This window comes from Centroberyx affinis, unplaced genomic scaffold (genome assembly GCF_046629955.1).
Source record: "Centroberyx affinis isolate AG114_WGS23_722 - 3 ecotype Tasmania unplaced genomic scaffold, CSIRO-AGI_Caff_v1 ptg000806l_1, whole genome shotgun sequence".
NCBI classification, from domain to species: domain Eukaryota; kingdom Metazoa; phylum Chordata; class Actinopteri; order Beryciformes; family Berycidae; genus Centroberyx; species Centroberyx affinis.
Window position 1 is genome coordinate 240,532 of NW_027279409.1, and position 15,672 is coordinate 256,203.

The 15,672-nt window shown below is 41.5% G+C and overlaps 1 long non-coding RNA gene across 1 annotated transcript; it reads left to right on the plus strand.

Moving 5' to 3' along the window:
* The first annotated feature begins 48 nt into the window (after positions 1-48).
* On the plus strand, positions 49-3,085 carry LOC139644977 (uncharacterized). The gene is made up of 4 exons (XR_011695220.1): positions 49-75; positions 497-798; positions 1,059-1,188; positions 1,461-3,085. It is a non-coding gene; the product is annotated as an uncharacterized lncRNA (long non-coding RNA).
* Positions 3,086-15,672: the final 12,587 nt, after the last annotated feature.

The window sequence follows — 15,672 nt, forward strand, 5'->3', positions numbered from 1 at the left end:
GTGTAGACGTCATTATCCTGCGACAGAGTGGATTTTCCCTGAGACGGCGGAGAAAGCCTTACGTTTTATCTTAAGGTTTTACCAGCATTTATTATATTATAGCGTGTATTATACCTGATGGTATTTATATTCTGCAAGCGGTTGATTTGGTATCAAGTTAATGATCGCTTTGATTCATTTTAAGTATCTGAAAGCGTCACTTGTTCGTGGCCCACTTATTCTTAGGAAAAATCTTAAATTTTCCAAAAGGTCTTAGGCATAATGTCTTAAGTCAAAACAACACTATAGTGGAAGACTTACAGCTAGATGGTCATGTTAAACAGGACAGTTACATTTAATAATGGTTGTTAGTTTGCTACATTGAATGCTGGTGTAACAAGCATTTTTCATCAAGGAACCCTAATTGTGTGTAGGTTAATTATGCTCTCTCTCTCTCTCTCTCTCTCTCTCTCTCTCTCTCTCTCTCTCTCTCTCTCTCTCTCTCTCTCTCTCTCAGGACGATGCCCCTGCCTCTACTGGAGGGAATGTCTAGCAGAAGGCGAAGGCCTAACTGGACCGACCAGGAATGTCTCCTCCTTGCTCAGTTAATGCAAGAAAGGAAAGACATCATCAGAGGGAAGTGCAGCACTGGAGTGTCAATACAGAGTAAAAGACAGGCATGGGAAGAGATAGCCCAAACCATCAACACTGCCTTCCCACATATTCAGCGCACAGTCTCTGATTGTAACAAAAAATGGGAAAATTTGCTGGCAAAGTCGAGGGAAGAAATCAAAAGACAGAAAAGGCAATGTGGTAAAGGTAAGAAAGAAGTCCAGGATGATTGCTCAAAGAAGTGTTCATGTTTACAATTAAATCTACAATCTAACTTGGGTGAAACTAGACGAGGCCTTCACTTCTCTCGCTGCTGGCTGCTGAACGCTACATTTGGAAAATAAACAGATCCAGATTAGGGTCTATTTAACACTTGGTTTATCCAACTGTTCAGCATATTGTGCTCTCTGGGATACTCATTCAAATCTTCATAGCATGTACATCATTGCATGACTTTTCCTTCACAGATGAAGACCTGTCACCTGAACTGTTCAGTAATGTGACCCAAATAGTGATTTCTGTGATGGCCCTCTCAGACAGGCTGCTGCAAGACAGAAAAGACCCTTCAATCTTACAGCTGGTGGAAACTCAACAAAGGTAAGAAAACATTTGTATTCTTTGGCTGCAGTTGCAGGCCTAGATTATATCCTTAAGGCTGTACTCCACAATAATTAATCACATCACATTTTTCATTTGAGATATAGAAGTGAAACCAGGCCATGCTGAAGCAGTTTATCTCGATCTTAAATTTCTGGCAATCTTGTGGCATTGTTGCAACAGGGCAAGTCTTTATTAAATGAGTCAAAAAATGCAAATTTGTGTCCAAATAAAATAAAATTCTGAAAGTAAATTTTTTCCTCCCATTTCAGCTGCGATAAAGATGAATACAACGATGCAGCAGGTGAAACATCCACAGTCAAACATCCACTGACAGAGCTTGGGCTCCCTGTTTATGCTGCTTCCCAAACTACACACTCAGAGCACTTTGTGGATCCATCTACCTCTCCAGCAGCACACAAAATGACTCCGTTCACTAATGGCCCAGGTTCACTCGGCCTACACTTTAATAGTCCTTGTACTGCTGTCCCTATTAGCCCTGTAGTACAATTGGCTGCTCCCTGCACTCCTACATCCTCAGTGCAAAGCACAACTTTGCAAGAGCGAGTGGATTTGGAAATGTCTGTCCTCAGAAGACAAGAGGCAGTCCTCAAGCTGCAAGAGGAATATTACACTCTAAAAATCAAGCTGATGAAAAAGCAAATGGGAGGGTCAGTTCGTAAAAGACTAAAGTAAAGATGGAGGAAGACCTATTGCACCGTGGTCAAATTCAGTGAAGTAGTACAAAAATTTGCCAGTTTAAATTATGTTTTTTCTTATCATTATTGTTGATAACCTAGATGTTAGGGGGGTAGGCCGTAATAAAGTTCAGCAGGGTGTGTTTGTGAGAGTCCTGTTCAACAGTCTTATGTCTTGGAGGTGAAAACGACCCGGGTCTTTTGGTGCCAGGTGGAATGCTGCGGTATCATTTTGCCAGATGGCAAGGGAGCAAATAGTCCCTGGTTGGGGTGGGTTGGGTCGCTGATGATGCTGCGAGCCTTCCTCTCTCACTGCTCACTGTAAATGTCCTGTGTGGGTGGCAGTGAGGAGGATTGGGAGGTTTTCACAAGCCTTTGCAAGACTGCGGTCAGAGGCTGTGATGCAACAAAAGAGTACGCTCTGTATTGTACATCTGTAGACAGGGATCCCAAGGGCCTTAAAATCCTTGAAAGTTTGTGGATTTCAGAAAAATAAAGTCTTAAAGGTTTGTGAAAATGAAAGGATAGCCATGAAAGTACTTGCCTTGGCTCTCTCTGTCCAAGGATCATCTCTTCACCTCCTGAAGAAAACCCTGTGTGGAAATTTTGACTTGACAAGATCATGAGTAAAAAAAAATAGGCCTCTACAATGTCTATGTCTGACCGATGTCACTTCTCACTGTAAAACATACCAATTTTGAGTCCTTGAGTTTCACCAAACAAGACCTTTAAAGTCCTTGAATTTGATGTCCAGCTGACTGTGGGAACCCCCTGTAGAGCACCTTGTAGTGAGAATGTTTTTGTGTTTAGCTCGTGTCGTTTTCAATATTAAAGGGATTTTTTCTTTTTAGTAAAGTCTGTTGTACTTTTAGCTTGTGCCATCATGGCCAGTTTTCTGCCCCAGGCACCCATAGCACTTAAGGTCTCACTACATTTGAAAATATTTCTAGCAATAGTCAGAAACCTGCATTCTGTTGGATAATGACAGAATATGTGAGCGCCTACCAAAACCTGTTTGTTAAAAATGTAATTTTCTTTATATGTGAAATATTGTTTGATGTTCTAATTGTATCTACTCATCATTGATGCCTTTTTTTTTTAAACATTCTTTTTTATTTAGCTAAAGTTACCTTACATAGTTATCAGTCCATGTCATGTCTGCTGTACTCACAGACTCCCATTCTAATTTATGATGTAATTTATGAGGTTTATGTAAAAGTTAAAAAAAATTATCCAACATGGTTCACTTGTCATTGTCTTTGTGGTTATGATTTTAGAAGATTATTGGTTGTGTTGTCTGTGTATGCCAACATAACATTAATATTAATATTATAGAATGTGGCTTAAAGCCAGTCTTCTGCTTTTGCTCCCCATAGTATATAGTTCACTCTGTTCACAAACTGCATGACAGTCAAAATTAATGAATTCAGCTTGTCTGGTGTCTCACATCATGATATGATGTCACTCCAGAGAGCTGCAAACTGAGAGACAGAAGAGTCACTCTGAAATATTGTATACTGACAAGTTTGGAAAAATGTGCCAGAAGTTGGCTTCAGATTCACAGCTTATTTGGAAGTTAAGGGATATTTGAGGGGAAACATAAATTCATTTCTAATTCAGTAAAACATGTCACTATGCATGTTTCACTCAAGCTATGTAGAATAACAGATTTTAACATCACACTGTTAAGTTATGTTATATATAAACTATGATGTATGTAGTCACCAGTCTTATCAATGTTTCTCTGCCCAGATTTGTATTGGTTCAATTATTTTGGGCTATTGATACAAAAATTAATGACTTAACTTTATTACATTACTTTTTTTTTTTAACTTTTTTCATATATTTTCAAAACAACTTGTTCCTAGCCTGGCCCAAAGGGATTTTGACCTGGAAGTAGAGATCTAATATATTAAATACTTATGTTACTGCCATTTTGAAGGCAGTATATGATGTTGAAATAATACTTAACTCTACCCTCAGTTGCAAGTTTGTAGCCTACTATTATATTAAATCATTTTGGGCCGCCAATATGGCAGATGTCTTGTGAAGTGAGACTCAAGCACTGATTCCTGCCTGCACTGTTAAGGTCTTCTATGTCTAATTGTTGGCCAAATAAGGAGCTATAGGCTGTTCAAGGATTAAATGTTTTGTCAAAGTTATACCATATTGTTGTACTCACAACTGCATGATCATATGTGATCATATATGATCATGTCCAGGGTGAAATTATTTTGGCCAATAATATGACAGATGTCCTGTGTTATAAATCAGGTGTTCCATTAAATAATTAAAAAATTCTGTTTAAAAATCTGTTTAATATGTTTTATGGGGTTTTATGGGGAGTTGGTTTTCCCCTTAAATTTTCCCTTGATCGCGAATAAGATGCTGCAAATCGCAAACTAACTTCAGCCTTGTCAGCCTTTCCTCATGATAACGAGATAATAACAAGAAAATATCACACATAAGCAAGAAAAGTTCATTCAACAGGGCGATTTTTTTTTTTTACAAGATGAAAGCAATATGCTTCCGTGCAACAGGAATTTAAGGAACTAAGCTAACAAATTCTTGAAATTGTCCCCAGTAGTTTAGGAAGTAGAAGCCTTGTTTATTCTGCAGAGAAATCCATTTCATGAGTATAGTTTTACACTGTGGAAAAGGTTGTTTAATTGCTGATTCATGTCATTTACTCCTAAGTGCGCATTTGGAAGCTGTAAATGTTTGACATACATCAATATACATATTTATGAATATTGCGCTTGGTCATGCCAATGTAAGTAAAGCTAAAATAATGTCCTGTCTAGACGAATGTAGTAATTTGTACATAATATTTCTCATAAATCCGTTTATTTGTAAGTGACTTGGGTTGGCACCCAGATGTAAGCAGTGGGGCCTGGAGTGTTGAATAAAAGACTGTTATTTGCTGTGCGGTTTGCTCATTTCCTTTGTTAGTGTTGCGCCAGACTGTGTTACAGTTGAGTGGTGTGACTGTCTCTCCTCTTCTGCAGCCTCAGCGCTAACTCTCCTGTGCGTCAGGTTTTTTTTTTTTTGCCCACTCTTCCAGCTTTGCCTGAGAAAAGAGAGCCTCCTTTCATGAACCGAGGTTATGGGCACAAAACTAAGGCGTGATTTGCTTTATTACACCTAATGTGTCAATGTGAGCAGTATATCCAAACGTTAAAGTCTCCTCCTTTTATCTTGCCCAGGGATCAAACACACCAGCATTAGTGCGGCTTGGCACTGGCATGTCCTGTAACTGTGTCAGAATAGGAAACTGGATGACGGACTGTTGGCTCGACAAGAAGCAATCACATCTTACTGTGTTTCAGAATCAAGGTGTGTTTTTATCTGTCCCAGCCTGGTCATCGCTCCTCAGAGGCTCGACTCCTCTCCTTTCTGCCTCCGCAATGGTGGAATGACCTTCCAACTCCAGTCAGAACAGCAGAGTCACTTCCCAATTCCTTCAAAGGCTGAAAACTCATCTTTTCTCAACTCACTCTAAATATTCTCCAAAAGTCCCTTCTATCTGTCTCCTTACCTGTTGTTCCATGTCTGTTTCTTGCACTTCACTCATATGATTGTTGTATGGTCGAGGAATACTGTCTGGGCACTAAGGCCCTGACCTTTGCGTTCTTTATTTTTGGCCGCTTATAATTTTGGTAATCTAGGTATTTATGCTTATTCTACTGTTGCATTCATTGTACATCGCTCTGGGTAAGAGCAGCAGCTAAATGTCTAACATGTCATGTAAAATGCGATCTTTCTGATGCAGTAGGCTATCCTAAAATCTGAAATCTGCATTCATCTATGGTACAACAGACTGAGCATACTTTATAGGCATTCCAAGATACTATCTATCCTTGGACAAGGCGGGGATGAAGCGTTAGTGATGGTATCCATTCCCCCTGTCCCTGACAGATGAGCCATGTTTTTGAGTGTCCTCTGGGCAGTCCACTTAACTGCCTGAAAAGGAACCCCTTAATCTCCACTTTCTCTTTGTTTGGACTATTATCAGACCTGTCAGTCCTGGACGCTTTATCTTCACAGGCCTCATCTATTGGCTGTTTGACATAGGCTTGATTATATCAAAGGCCCTTATCTCTCCTTTGCCTGAGGACGCATCCTTCCTCTGCCTGGAATGGGCCGGGATAAGAGGATCACTTTTTGGGATGAATAGCAGTGTTTTGGGTATGGGGTTTTACTGGCTTATTGGCCTTAGATACACTTTCTTATCGTATAATGCTCTGCTGAATACCTCGGTTTACCACAAGTAATAATCAATCATAATTACTGTATTGTAACCATTGCAGCATTTTCTGTTGTTTCCATCATTTATTACGTAACAGGGACAATGAGACAACCATTCCCCATCAACCACCATTGATCCAGATTTGAGATAGTGCTGTCCTACTTGGATGGCAGTTAGTTCTCGGTCTTTTGGCAGTAGGTACTTGAAACAGTCTGAAGGAATGTCATGCAGCTACATCTAATGAAGAGCAATTACATGGGAGGGAGCCGTTGCCTTTGAGGTGGAAACTTACCTGCCACACCCTGGAGGCTTACAAATAAGCCTCTGGACACGTCCCAAATGTGTGAGAATGGTCCCTTTTCTTCACCTCCTTGCCCTGATGACTTACGGTCTGACAGGATTTGACAGGTGGGGCCAAGACTTGGAATCAACCCACCTAGCTCAGTTAGTTCAGCATTATGACAAGGAGACCAGTAGAGGAAACCATCCCAGAAAGTCCTAGAAAGTAGAGAGATGGAGTTGGTGCCAGGATCACTGTTTGAGTCAGTTGCTAATCGTCTGTGATACATATTTTGTCTGATGATGTCATGATTACGTTTTGGTGATTTATAGCAATAGTGAAACACAACTGATAATCTTCAAAAATCAAATCAATATATATTTATGTGTTCTCAAATAGTTGTGGATTTGGTGAATAATTGTCTAGGCTAGATTATAGTGTGTGTGTGTGTGTGTGTGTGTGTGTGTGTTTGTGCGGACGCCTGTGTGTGACTGAGAGAGAGAGAGAGGTATGTGCTTGTGTGCACATACAGTGTACAGTGTGCTCTGTGCATGGGTTTGCATGTCTGAGCATATTTAGATGTTAATTCTTTATACCACCATAATAACCAGGACCCAGTTTTGCATATGAATCATAATCATTGCATGCAAGGTCATGTACATGTAAGTTCTCTGGAAAAATAATCATGGAAAAGACATGCAGCTTAGCCGCTTGGACCAACAAAGAACTAACCATAGGTTAAGTACAGATGTTGCAATCACAAATTGGATTTTCCATAATGCAGTCGCTGTTACAAACGCTTAACTTTATTTAGATTAGAAAGGGCATTGCCCATTACCAATAGGCTTCAGGCACAATGTCTCCACTCCAGGGATTAACCACAATTTATGTTTTTATTTTGTTGGCGTGGTGACAGCCAAGAAAGGGAAACTTTCTAAAAAAGACACGGTTACAAGGCAAATTACCCTTTACCCACTTGCTTTATTTTGTTTTACCCTTCACCACAAGTACAAACAAAATGGTTATTAAAGAAACTGCGTTTTGGATGTGGAGGATTAGTATTATGGCAATAACTGTTATTATTTTCTCTTGTATTGTTTTCCTTTACCCTCGACACAAAAAGTTTCTCTGGTTCTTTCTTACCAATGGTTTAGAGATAGTTTTACAGAGTTTGTAGTTATGTGAGTTTTGATTATGTTTTGAATAATCATGCTATGGCCACACTAAGACACTCCAAATTTAAGCATTCTGGATATGCTTGACTTGATAATTTTCCACAATGGTCTTCAGAAATGGACAGCAATTGCCCCACCAATGAAAGGGGATCCTCTTTGTAATTAAAGCCAACAGAAAATTGCATCATTTTTTGCCTGGACAGCTTTCACATTCCATCTTAATATGGCACTGGAGGCTTTTGAAGTTGCTGTCCTGGCAGTCCCAAATTATACCTTTCATCAGCCAATCATAAGAAAATGGCAACCTGACATCCCCAATCGCAACTTTCTTTTGAGCTGGAGTCCATATAATCAAGGACGAGTGCGGATACCCACTGACAAAACGACTATTGAATACTAGATTTACAATTTCTCTGTCATGACTTATTGATTTTTTTATTTTCAAGATCAAAGTCACAGCCATTTTCACTTGATCAAATATATGTAATTATTCATTAACTTTTTATTGAATCAAATTATGACATTTTAGGTAATCCGTCAGTAATGCTACTTATTGTAATCTAGATGTCAAGTCTTGTGTGATGTAAACTGTCACAGTTGCAACACACTGGGGAGTTTTTCAGTAACTGCCATGACATTTCCATTTTCAGATGTGAACCAGCAGAGGACAAGCCTGTCTATCCAACTAGTCTTCTGCTCTCTCTCATGACCCTAACATTAACATTTTGTGCAATATTATCATCCTATCTGCTCATAGCTGCTCATATGAACAAAGAATATGTTTATATTCCTGTTATCCAAGGACAAAACTGCCTTGACTGGACTATAAAATCACATCCTGTCACTGTAAAAAGATGTATGTTGTTCCAAAAATATGAACAGCATTAGTGTGAGGTTAAGTCAGTGAGTCGCACTCTTAATTACAGGTCAGGGTTAATCATGTCACTTTGTCACTTACCACTGTAATGGACAGTTATATTGCTTCGCCCTCTGAGCTAAAGGTGAACGCATGTGTTGGAGATTCAAATTGTGGTCATCATGTCGCTGAATAGATTACTTCAACTTATGCACGGTCACCTAATTATGTCTTGACGGAGTTGACACAGATGTGTACGTTCACACTGACACAATAGTGTGTGAAGGGAAAGAAAAAGGCTCTATGGAAGCATTTACACAGCAGGTCATTGGCTGCCCCATTGCCTCATCCTCACTAGCCAGCTGTAATGTGAAAACAGTCAGTGTATGAAATGATTTGGGCAATTATGGGCGTTAGCACAAGTCAGCGGGTTCATTCAGTAAATCTATATTACAGTGAAAATTTTATTCTGTGGTAGCATAGGTAGCATAAAGTACACTGCAATTTTCTTCTCCACTTGCAAAATACGACAATCTTTAATCTTGGCGTAATCTTTATTGACCCACAAGCGTAAAAAAGACAACTCTTCCAGGACTACAATTGGCCGTTTGAGGTCAATTAGACTTCTGCTGCTGTGCTGATGGACTGTTGGCTGACCAGCCTAACCCTAAAACAATGGCCACTATTATGTTTCCTCAGGCTTGTCTACTGTACAGGCATGTACTTCTGCCCCAGAACAAACCAACCTCCTCAGAGACACTGAAACGAAACATGAACTAATTTGTGTCTTGGTGGTTTCTCCCATTCTTAACCCTAGGCTCTGGCCAAGGCCAAAACACTGTGAACGACTTCATGTATTTATAAATAGGCAAAGAGAAAAGGGAAAGAGAGAAGGGAGCCCAATACGTGACTGGAACCATATGGAACTGGTGGAGAGTAACTCATCTTGTGACAACATAGCATGGTCCCCCCCCCCTCCACCCACCCACCCCACCCCACCCCCGAGTCCCACTCTGTCTCATGTCACAGCCGTTCACGAAAGACTGCAATTGGAGAAGGTCAATCGGTGGCTGGGGCCAAGAACAAAGTGATCGTGATTTTCAAAAAGTACATGCGGGATCTGAGGAGGAAATGGTTTTGCCGCCAAACACTCAATTACACGTAATTACAATAATTCAACCTTGGAGGATGGTTTATTCCATTTTATTATGAGGTTCGCTCTTTCATGTCTTGTAGGGGGGAGGAGGGACGCATCGTGAACAGGGAAGGGCACTATGTGAAACAGATACTTGGGCCCTCATCTGAATGCCTTCATTTTTCCTTTTATGTCTTGATGAGTTGAGCCATTATGTTATCTCCGAGTTTGATAGGCCACTCTCCCCTCATGCCAAATGCCACTTGCCATGACCTCTACACTATCTATTGCAAATTTATAGGCCACAGAAGTATCCTAAATATTTTCAATAACCGTTACCAGTAGTGCAACCATATAATACAAAGAGATGAATGTAAACTTTTTTTTGTGTATGCTAATTATGGGAAAGTGACCATAGGACTTTATGTTGTCTGGATTAAGTTATACCCTAAAAAGCATCCTCCTCATCGCAAAATCTCTAACTCGCATCATATTCATCTGATTTGGGTGTTTTCCGTTCAACAGCGAGTGATTGTGCATTTCCACCGAAGCATCTTCACAGAGGACAAAGGCCTCACAGACCCTCTGAATGCTGAGGCGACCAAATTTCATGGCTCTCAGTCACAAGCCTGAAGCGCATATAGAGTTCCCCTGTCTCACTGTATATAAATTCAACCTTCTATTACAAAAACACACTCAGCAAATATCGGCCCACTCAATGTCGGAGGGGTTAGAGCGGCGAGCGGCGAGGTCCACGCCGAGCCCCGATGGAAGACTGAGAGCTCTGTGTGATTGATAGTCACTTTTAATTTTGTTTAAGGTTCTCTGTGTGTTTCTCCGCTGAAATATAGGCCCCTTAACAAGACCAAATCACAGACGTGGGCAGAGAGCGGGCTTTGAAATGCGGCAACCCCTGAACCAGAAAATAATCAAGGGGACTTAGGCATGGCACTGCGGCCGGAAATTCACTGTGAATACTGGTTTCAACCATGACCATTTGAGAGCCCAACTTTTTGGCTTTCACGTTGATTTTGGGTCAAACCCCCCCCCCCTCCCCCCGTCTCCCCCTCCGCTGTATGTCACACAGTCAATTTGGGCTCCCTCTGACCTAAAAGTTGATGAGTAGCGTCTCTGTTTTCGGGGCAGCTCTTGTCAGCAGAAAACGAACTGATGCATGCCTTTGCTGTATTTGTGACATACAAATGTGCTTGCATGCGCTCACACACACGCTCACACACGCACACACACACACACACACAGACACATAGGACATCTCTATTCGACCTGTGGCTTGCCTTCGTTCCTCATAACACATCATAGGGATGGCTACTTTTCTGCTCGTCCAGCAAAAAAGCTCTCTCACCGTTTCCCCCTCTGTTATTCCTCCTCGTCTTCTTCCATTGCGGAGGAAGAAATTGCGGTTGAGACTTTAGGCCAAGTCTCCCCACAGCTTGTCCTGATTACTAAGTAGACAAGTACCCATGGTTAGATGGAACCAGGTCTCTCTGGTCCTCGTTTCCCTTCCTTCATATTTCAGAGTGACGGCCTCTGAGGTTTCAGTGAAGGACAAGCGACCCCATGAACGTTGAATGGATTTATTCACCGCGGTGACGGTTAATACATATTATGCAGGTATTATAATTGTACACAAACTCTATAAAGTCATTGATAAAATAGGTCACGACCTCCTTCCTCGTTTGGGAATGCATACAGTATAATTTAGTTTTGAATAAACAAGGTTCGACCACATGTCACTGTCTGGCATGTCCCTCTGATCTTAATGTTCTCATCAGCCCTTAGAATGCCAACCAACCATGGATTTTTTTAATCTACAGTTTCCACTCCTCCTTTCCTTTTTTCCTCTCCCCTCTGATCACTGTTTTCCCTCTGAATTGTATCAGCGGCTTATTGCCTTCCAGCCAATTAGTACAGGCAAACACAACAACAATCAGTCCCCTTGGCTTAATGCACTCCACCTCTTCAGCAGTAAATACCAACTGATTCCTCACAGTATTGTCATTCAAAAGGCCCTGCTGTCTCTGGTCTTTGTCGAGAAAAGAGAGTTCCCTTTGAAATGGCAGGCCATACCAAAAACACAGCTTGTTTGAGCTGGAGACAAAGGCTGAAGGAGTATCACAATGGCTGATGGAGCCTGATAAAAACAGATTACAGTTAACTGGCCCTTTCATTAGGCGAGCGGGTTGTGTTTTATTGCGTAACGAGGCCGGGTCGCGACACAGGGAACTGTCCGGTATAAAGTTTAAAGAGAGGGAGAGAGACTACTGCGACCTTTCAATTCACAGGCTGTGAAATGCCTGTTGTCGGCTCTGTTATTAAGACATTATTATTAAATTAGATTAGATGAAACTTGAATCCCCAGGGGGGAATTGGGCTGTTGCCACAGCAAGTAGAAATATGTTGAAAATAAAAACAATAATAGGATTTAAACAATAAGAATCGAGCAAATGTGAGTTATATAAAGATATTCAACTGATAATTCCAATGCTTGCATATCTTAACTAGAAATGTATGAATGAAAATGTGCAAAAGATGTACGGTTTCATGTATTAACAGGATGTGCAAAATGGCAGCAGTAATATTTGCAACAGCAGAAATTACAGACATAAGACAATGTGAAATTTGTGCATTATGAAAAAGGTGGAGAATAATGAAAATTATGAAAATTCTAAAATAAAAAAATGAAATTTGATCATTATGACAGGTGGAGAATAATACAAATAATACAGTTATAAAACTGAAAAATATAAAATTGTGCACTATGAATAAGGAAATTATTATATAAAATAAGAACTAATAAAAATATAAAAACACATAAGAAACGACAATGCGAAAATGCTTTGTATTCTCATAGTGATAGTATTATCGGGCCTACAGTGAGCCATACATATGAATAGAAGTGACGTACATTAAGAAAACTATACACCTTCCACATGTATTCACTGTGAATCATTTATTATGATTTTTTAAGTAGACTGTCTATTAGCTCTTGCAGTTTTCTTTATTGGGTCAGTTGAGTTGGCGGGACTCCATCCCAGGACATCCAGGGGCAAACATGTTTCCATCACCTCTCAGCACATACGTGTGATTTTTATTTTAGATTTGAATCATGTCGCTTATTCCCTTGTATGATTGTTTGTATAGACATTTTTTTTAAAATTTTTTACATGTGTGCAAGTAATCAGTACATCATCTGATCTGACCTACTCCTTTGGTAATATAGGCCTGGAATGTAAACTGACTTTAAAGCCTGCTAACAAACTCAGAGGTAACAGAGGAGAGCGGTTCATCACAATAACAAAGAAAGGTAATCAAGAGACAGGGCCAAAGAGCATGACAAAAGGAGCATGCAGTAAAAGAAAAAAAATGCTTTGTATGTAAATCGTCCGCCTCAGAGTCTCCTTGGCGTCATGTGAAAGTATGCAAGACAGTGCAAAGAATCCCAGGCATGTAGCTGGTATGGGAAGGAGCTGACGCCAGACCAAGCGGCGGTGCTATTGTCATCTTCTCCATCCAACTCTCATTCCCCGAAACAGAAAGAGAAAGAGGGAGGGATGGGAAGAAAGGGAGAGAGGGGGAGAAAAAAAGGATAAGAGAAAAGAGAGCATTATCAAAGGAAGAACTGGGAGAGAAAGGAGAAAGAGCGAGGTGCTTCTAACAGCCATTGGGGGGAGACAGGCGCCTGGAGGTTACGCTGGAGACACAGGGGCGAGGAGGGGGGGGGGGGGGGGGGGGCAGGAAGATGGATGAAGCAGACCCCCGCCGAGTGTCCGTCTCCGACTCCCGTCTCCGACTCCTCTGCGCTCCCGTGAGCACAGTGGGAGAGAGCAGGACAGCAGCTCCCCACAGCACATCCTTCCTTTCAGCCATTACTCTCTTTCTGCCTCTCTTTCTTCCCCATGCATCTCGCTTACGTTTTCTCTCGTACCGCGCCTCCTTTCTCCTTCTTATAAGCAGGTTGACATCCAATCCTTACGCACACCCTTACTATCCCCCAAGCTCCTACGTATTTCTCTCCCTGCTCTCTCTCTGTCTCTCTCTCTCTCTCTCTCTCTCACTCATTAGGGGCCATTTTCACTTCAAAGCCCCTCCATTATCTGCCATCTCTGAGGGCAATTAGGAATGGGGTGGCTTTGAGCGGCAGGCACGGCCACGGCATTATAGCTACTCATCCCCTGTCGCGGGGCCCTTTGTGGGGGCCGCCGACATTGATGGAGGGGATGCCGGGGCCCCCGTATCCCAGCCCCACCCCCCCCCAGTACCCCCAGCCGGCCCCTCCTTTTGACTGGTAAACTGTGGAGTAAAACGGTGTGTAATTAAGTGGCAGTCAAAGCAGGTCCTGTTTGGGTGTGTGACAGACTTGGCAGGGGGGAGTTGGAGTTGGGGAGGGGGGGGCAGTTTGGGGGAGGAGGGCACGGAGTCACAAGGGTTGTGGGACGGGGTGGGGTGTGTGTGTGTGTGTGTGTGTGTGGGGGGGGGGTACTTTGGAATGAATGAGAATGGCTGGCACACAATAGTAAGGCTATGAAGTGCAGAGGGGTAAAACCCACTTTGGATGAAATAAAGTCAATGTTTACTCACCTACACTTAATGTTGGCGAATGTGTCGAGGAAGGGGAGGGGAGCTGTGGAACTGGCCCTACTTGTCTTTGTGAATGCAAGCTTATGTGACAACAAGCAAAGCAACGTGAAAAAGAAAACTCTGAAATCTAACCAAACATTTGAGGGAAAAAACCCCCAATGTATCTTGAAATATATCCGCTCACAGCAAGCGTCCTCTGAAAGTTATTGCCTCTGAAATGAAAGTATGACAGTTCTTTTCTCTTTTGTGTCCATGTTCACAACTTCCAGTTTGTCATTTATGGCATCCCTTTATGAGTGTGAAACAGAGACACAGTGAGTGAAGCTGTCACCAAATAAATGTCTCATTATATTCCCTTTTCCGCAACAACTTTTACCATTCCACCCTGGTGAAAGTATACACGCATAGGGCCCCTCAGTGTGGCGTTGAGTGGTATATAGTTTTTTTTTTTTTTTTAGGATGGTGGTTACTGTGTTACTGCTGCCAAAGTAATGAAAAGAGTGAACAATAAAGTACAAAGTGAAGACAGCTGTAGTGTTTTTAGAGACAGCATTGTTAGAAGAGTAAAGATGGATGTATGTTTTGGTGAAATGTATAGGAGCTGTATGGGAGCTTTATTAGAGGAAAAATGTGCATTGGATAACTTGTCTAATATCAGAACGTTAGGTATAAAACTATACTTTCAGTACAGAAACAGTCGGTGGCTTGATGCCTTCAGCAAACAGGGAAGAGACAACACATAAATCTGCCTTTTCGCCAAAACTCTTGTAGGCTCTACACCCAACATACACTCAAGTCTTATCTTCCGTTCCGTATTTCCACGACCGAGTCTACAAAGCAACGTATTCCCCTGCATATCTGTGCCTGGGAGGAATGCAGTGAGTGTGCTGTGGTGGTAGGAAGCTGATTTAGTCATTCTTTGATGCTCCCTCTAGTTAGCCGTCTCCCGCTGAGCACTGACATCCTGTCAGCGTGGAGCCTCTTCTCATCCCCCGGGTTAGTCACTACATGACCACAAGATCTGTGAAAGTGTGTGTTGATGTGTGTGTGTGTGTGTGTGTGTGTGTGTGTGTGTGTGAGAGAGAGAATATAGTTCTTGTATGAGCAAAAAAAAAGCAGACTGAAGAAAAGTGTACACATTAACTGAATACAATTTAATACACATCCTATTTCCTAGCAATTAAATTAATTGAAGGAACGCCAAGAAAAGGCACATTTTCATTGAGCAGCTTGTGAGACAGTTATGCATTCCGTTATTGTGATGCCATTCACTGGAGTCACCCTCAAATAGCTTCTTAATATTTGTCATTATTGTTGATTATGATTGTAGGGATACTTCATTCCTCTTTCCACTATACAACTCTTTATAGGGAGTCAGTTACAAAACACCCTGGCTCGCAGCTAAATACGTAACCTATAAGATCCTCAGGGGTGGGTGGAATTAGTCGTAATTACTTTTTCAGGTAATTATAAATCCTCAATTATCCCAATA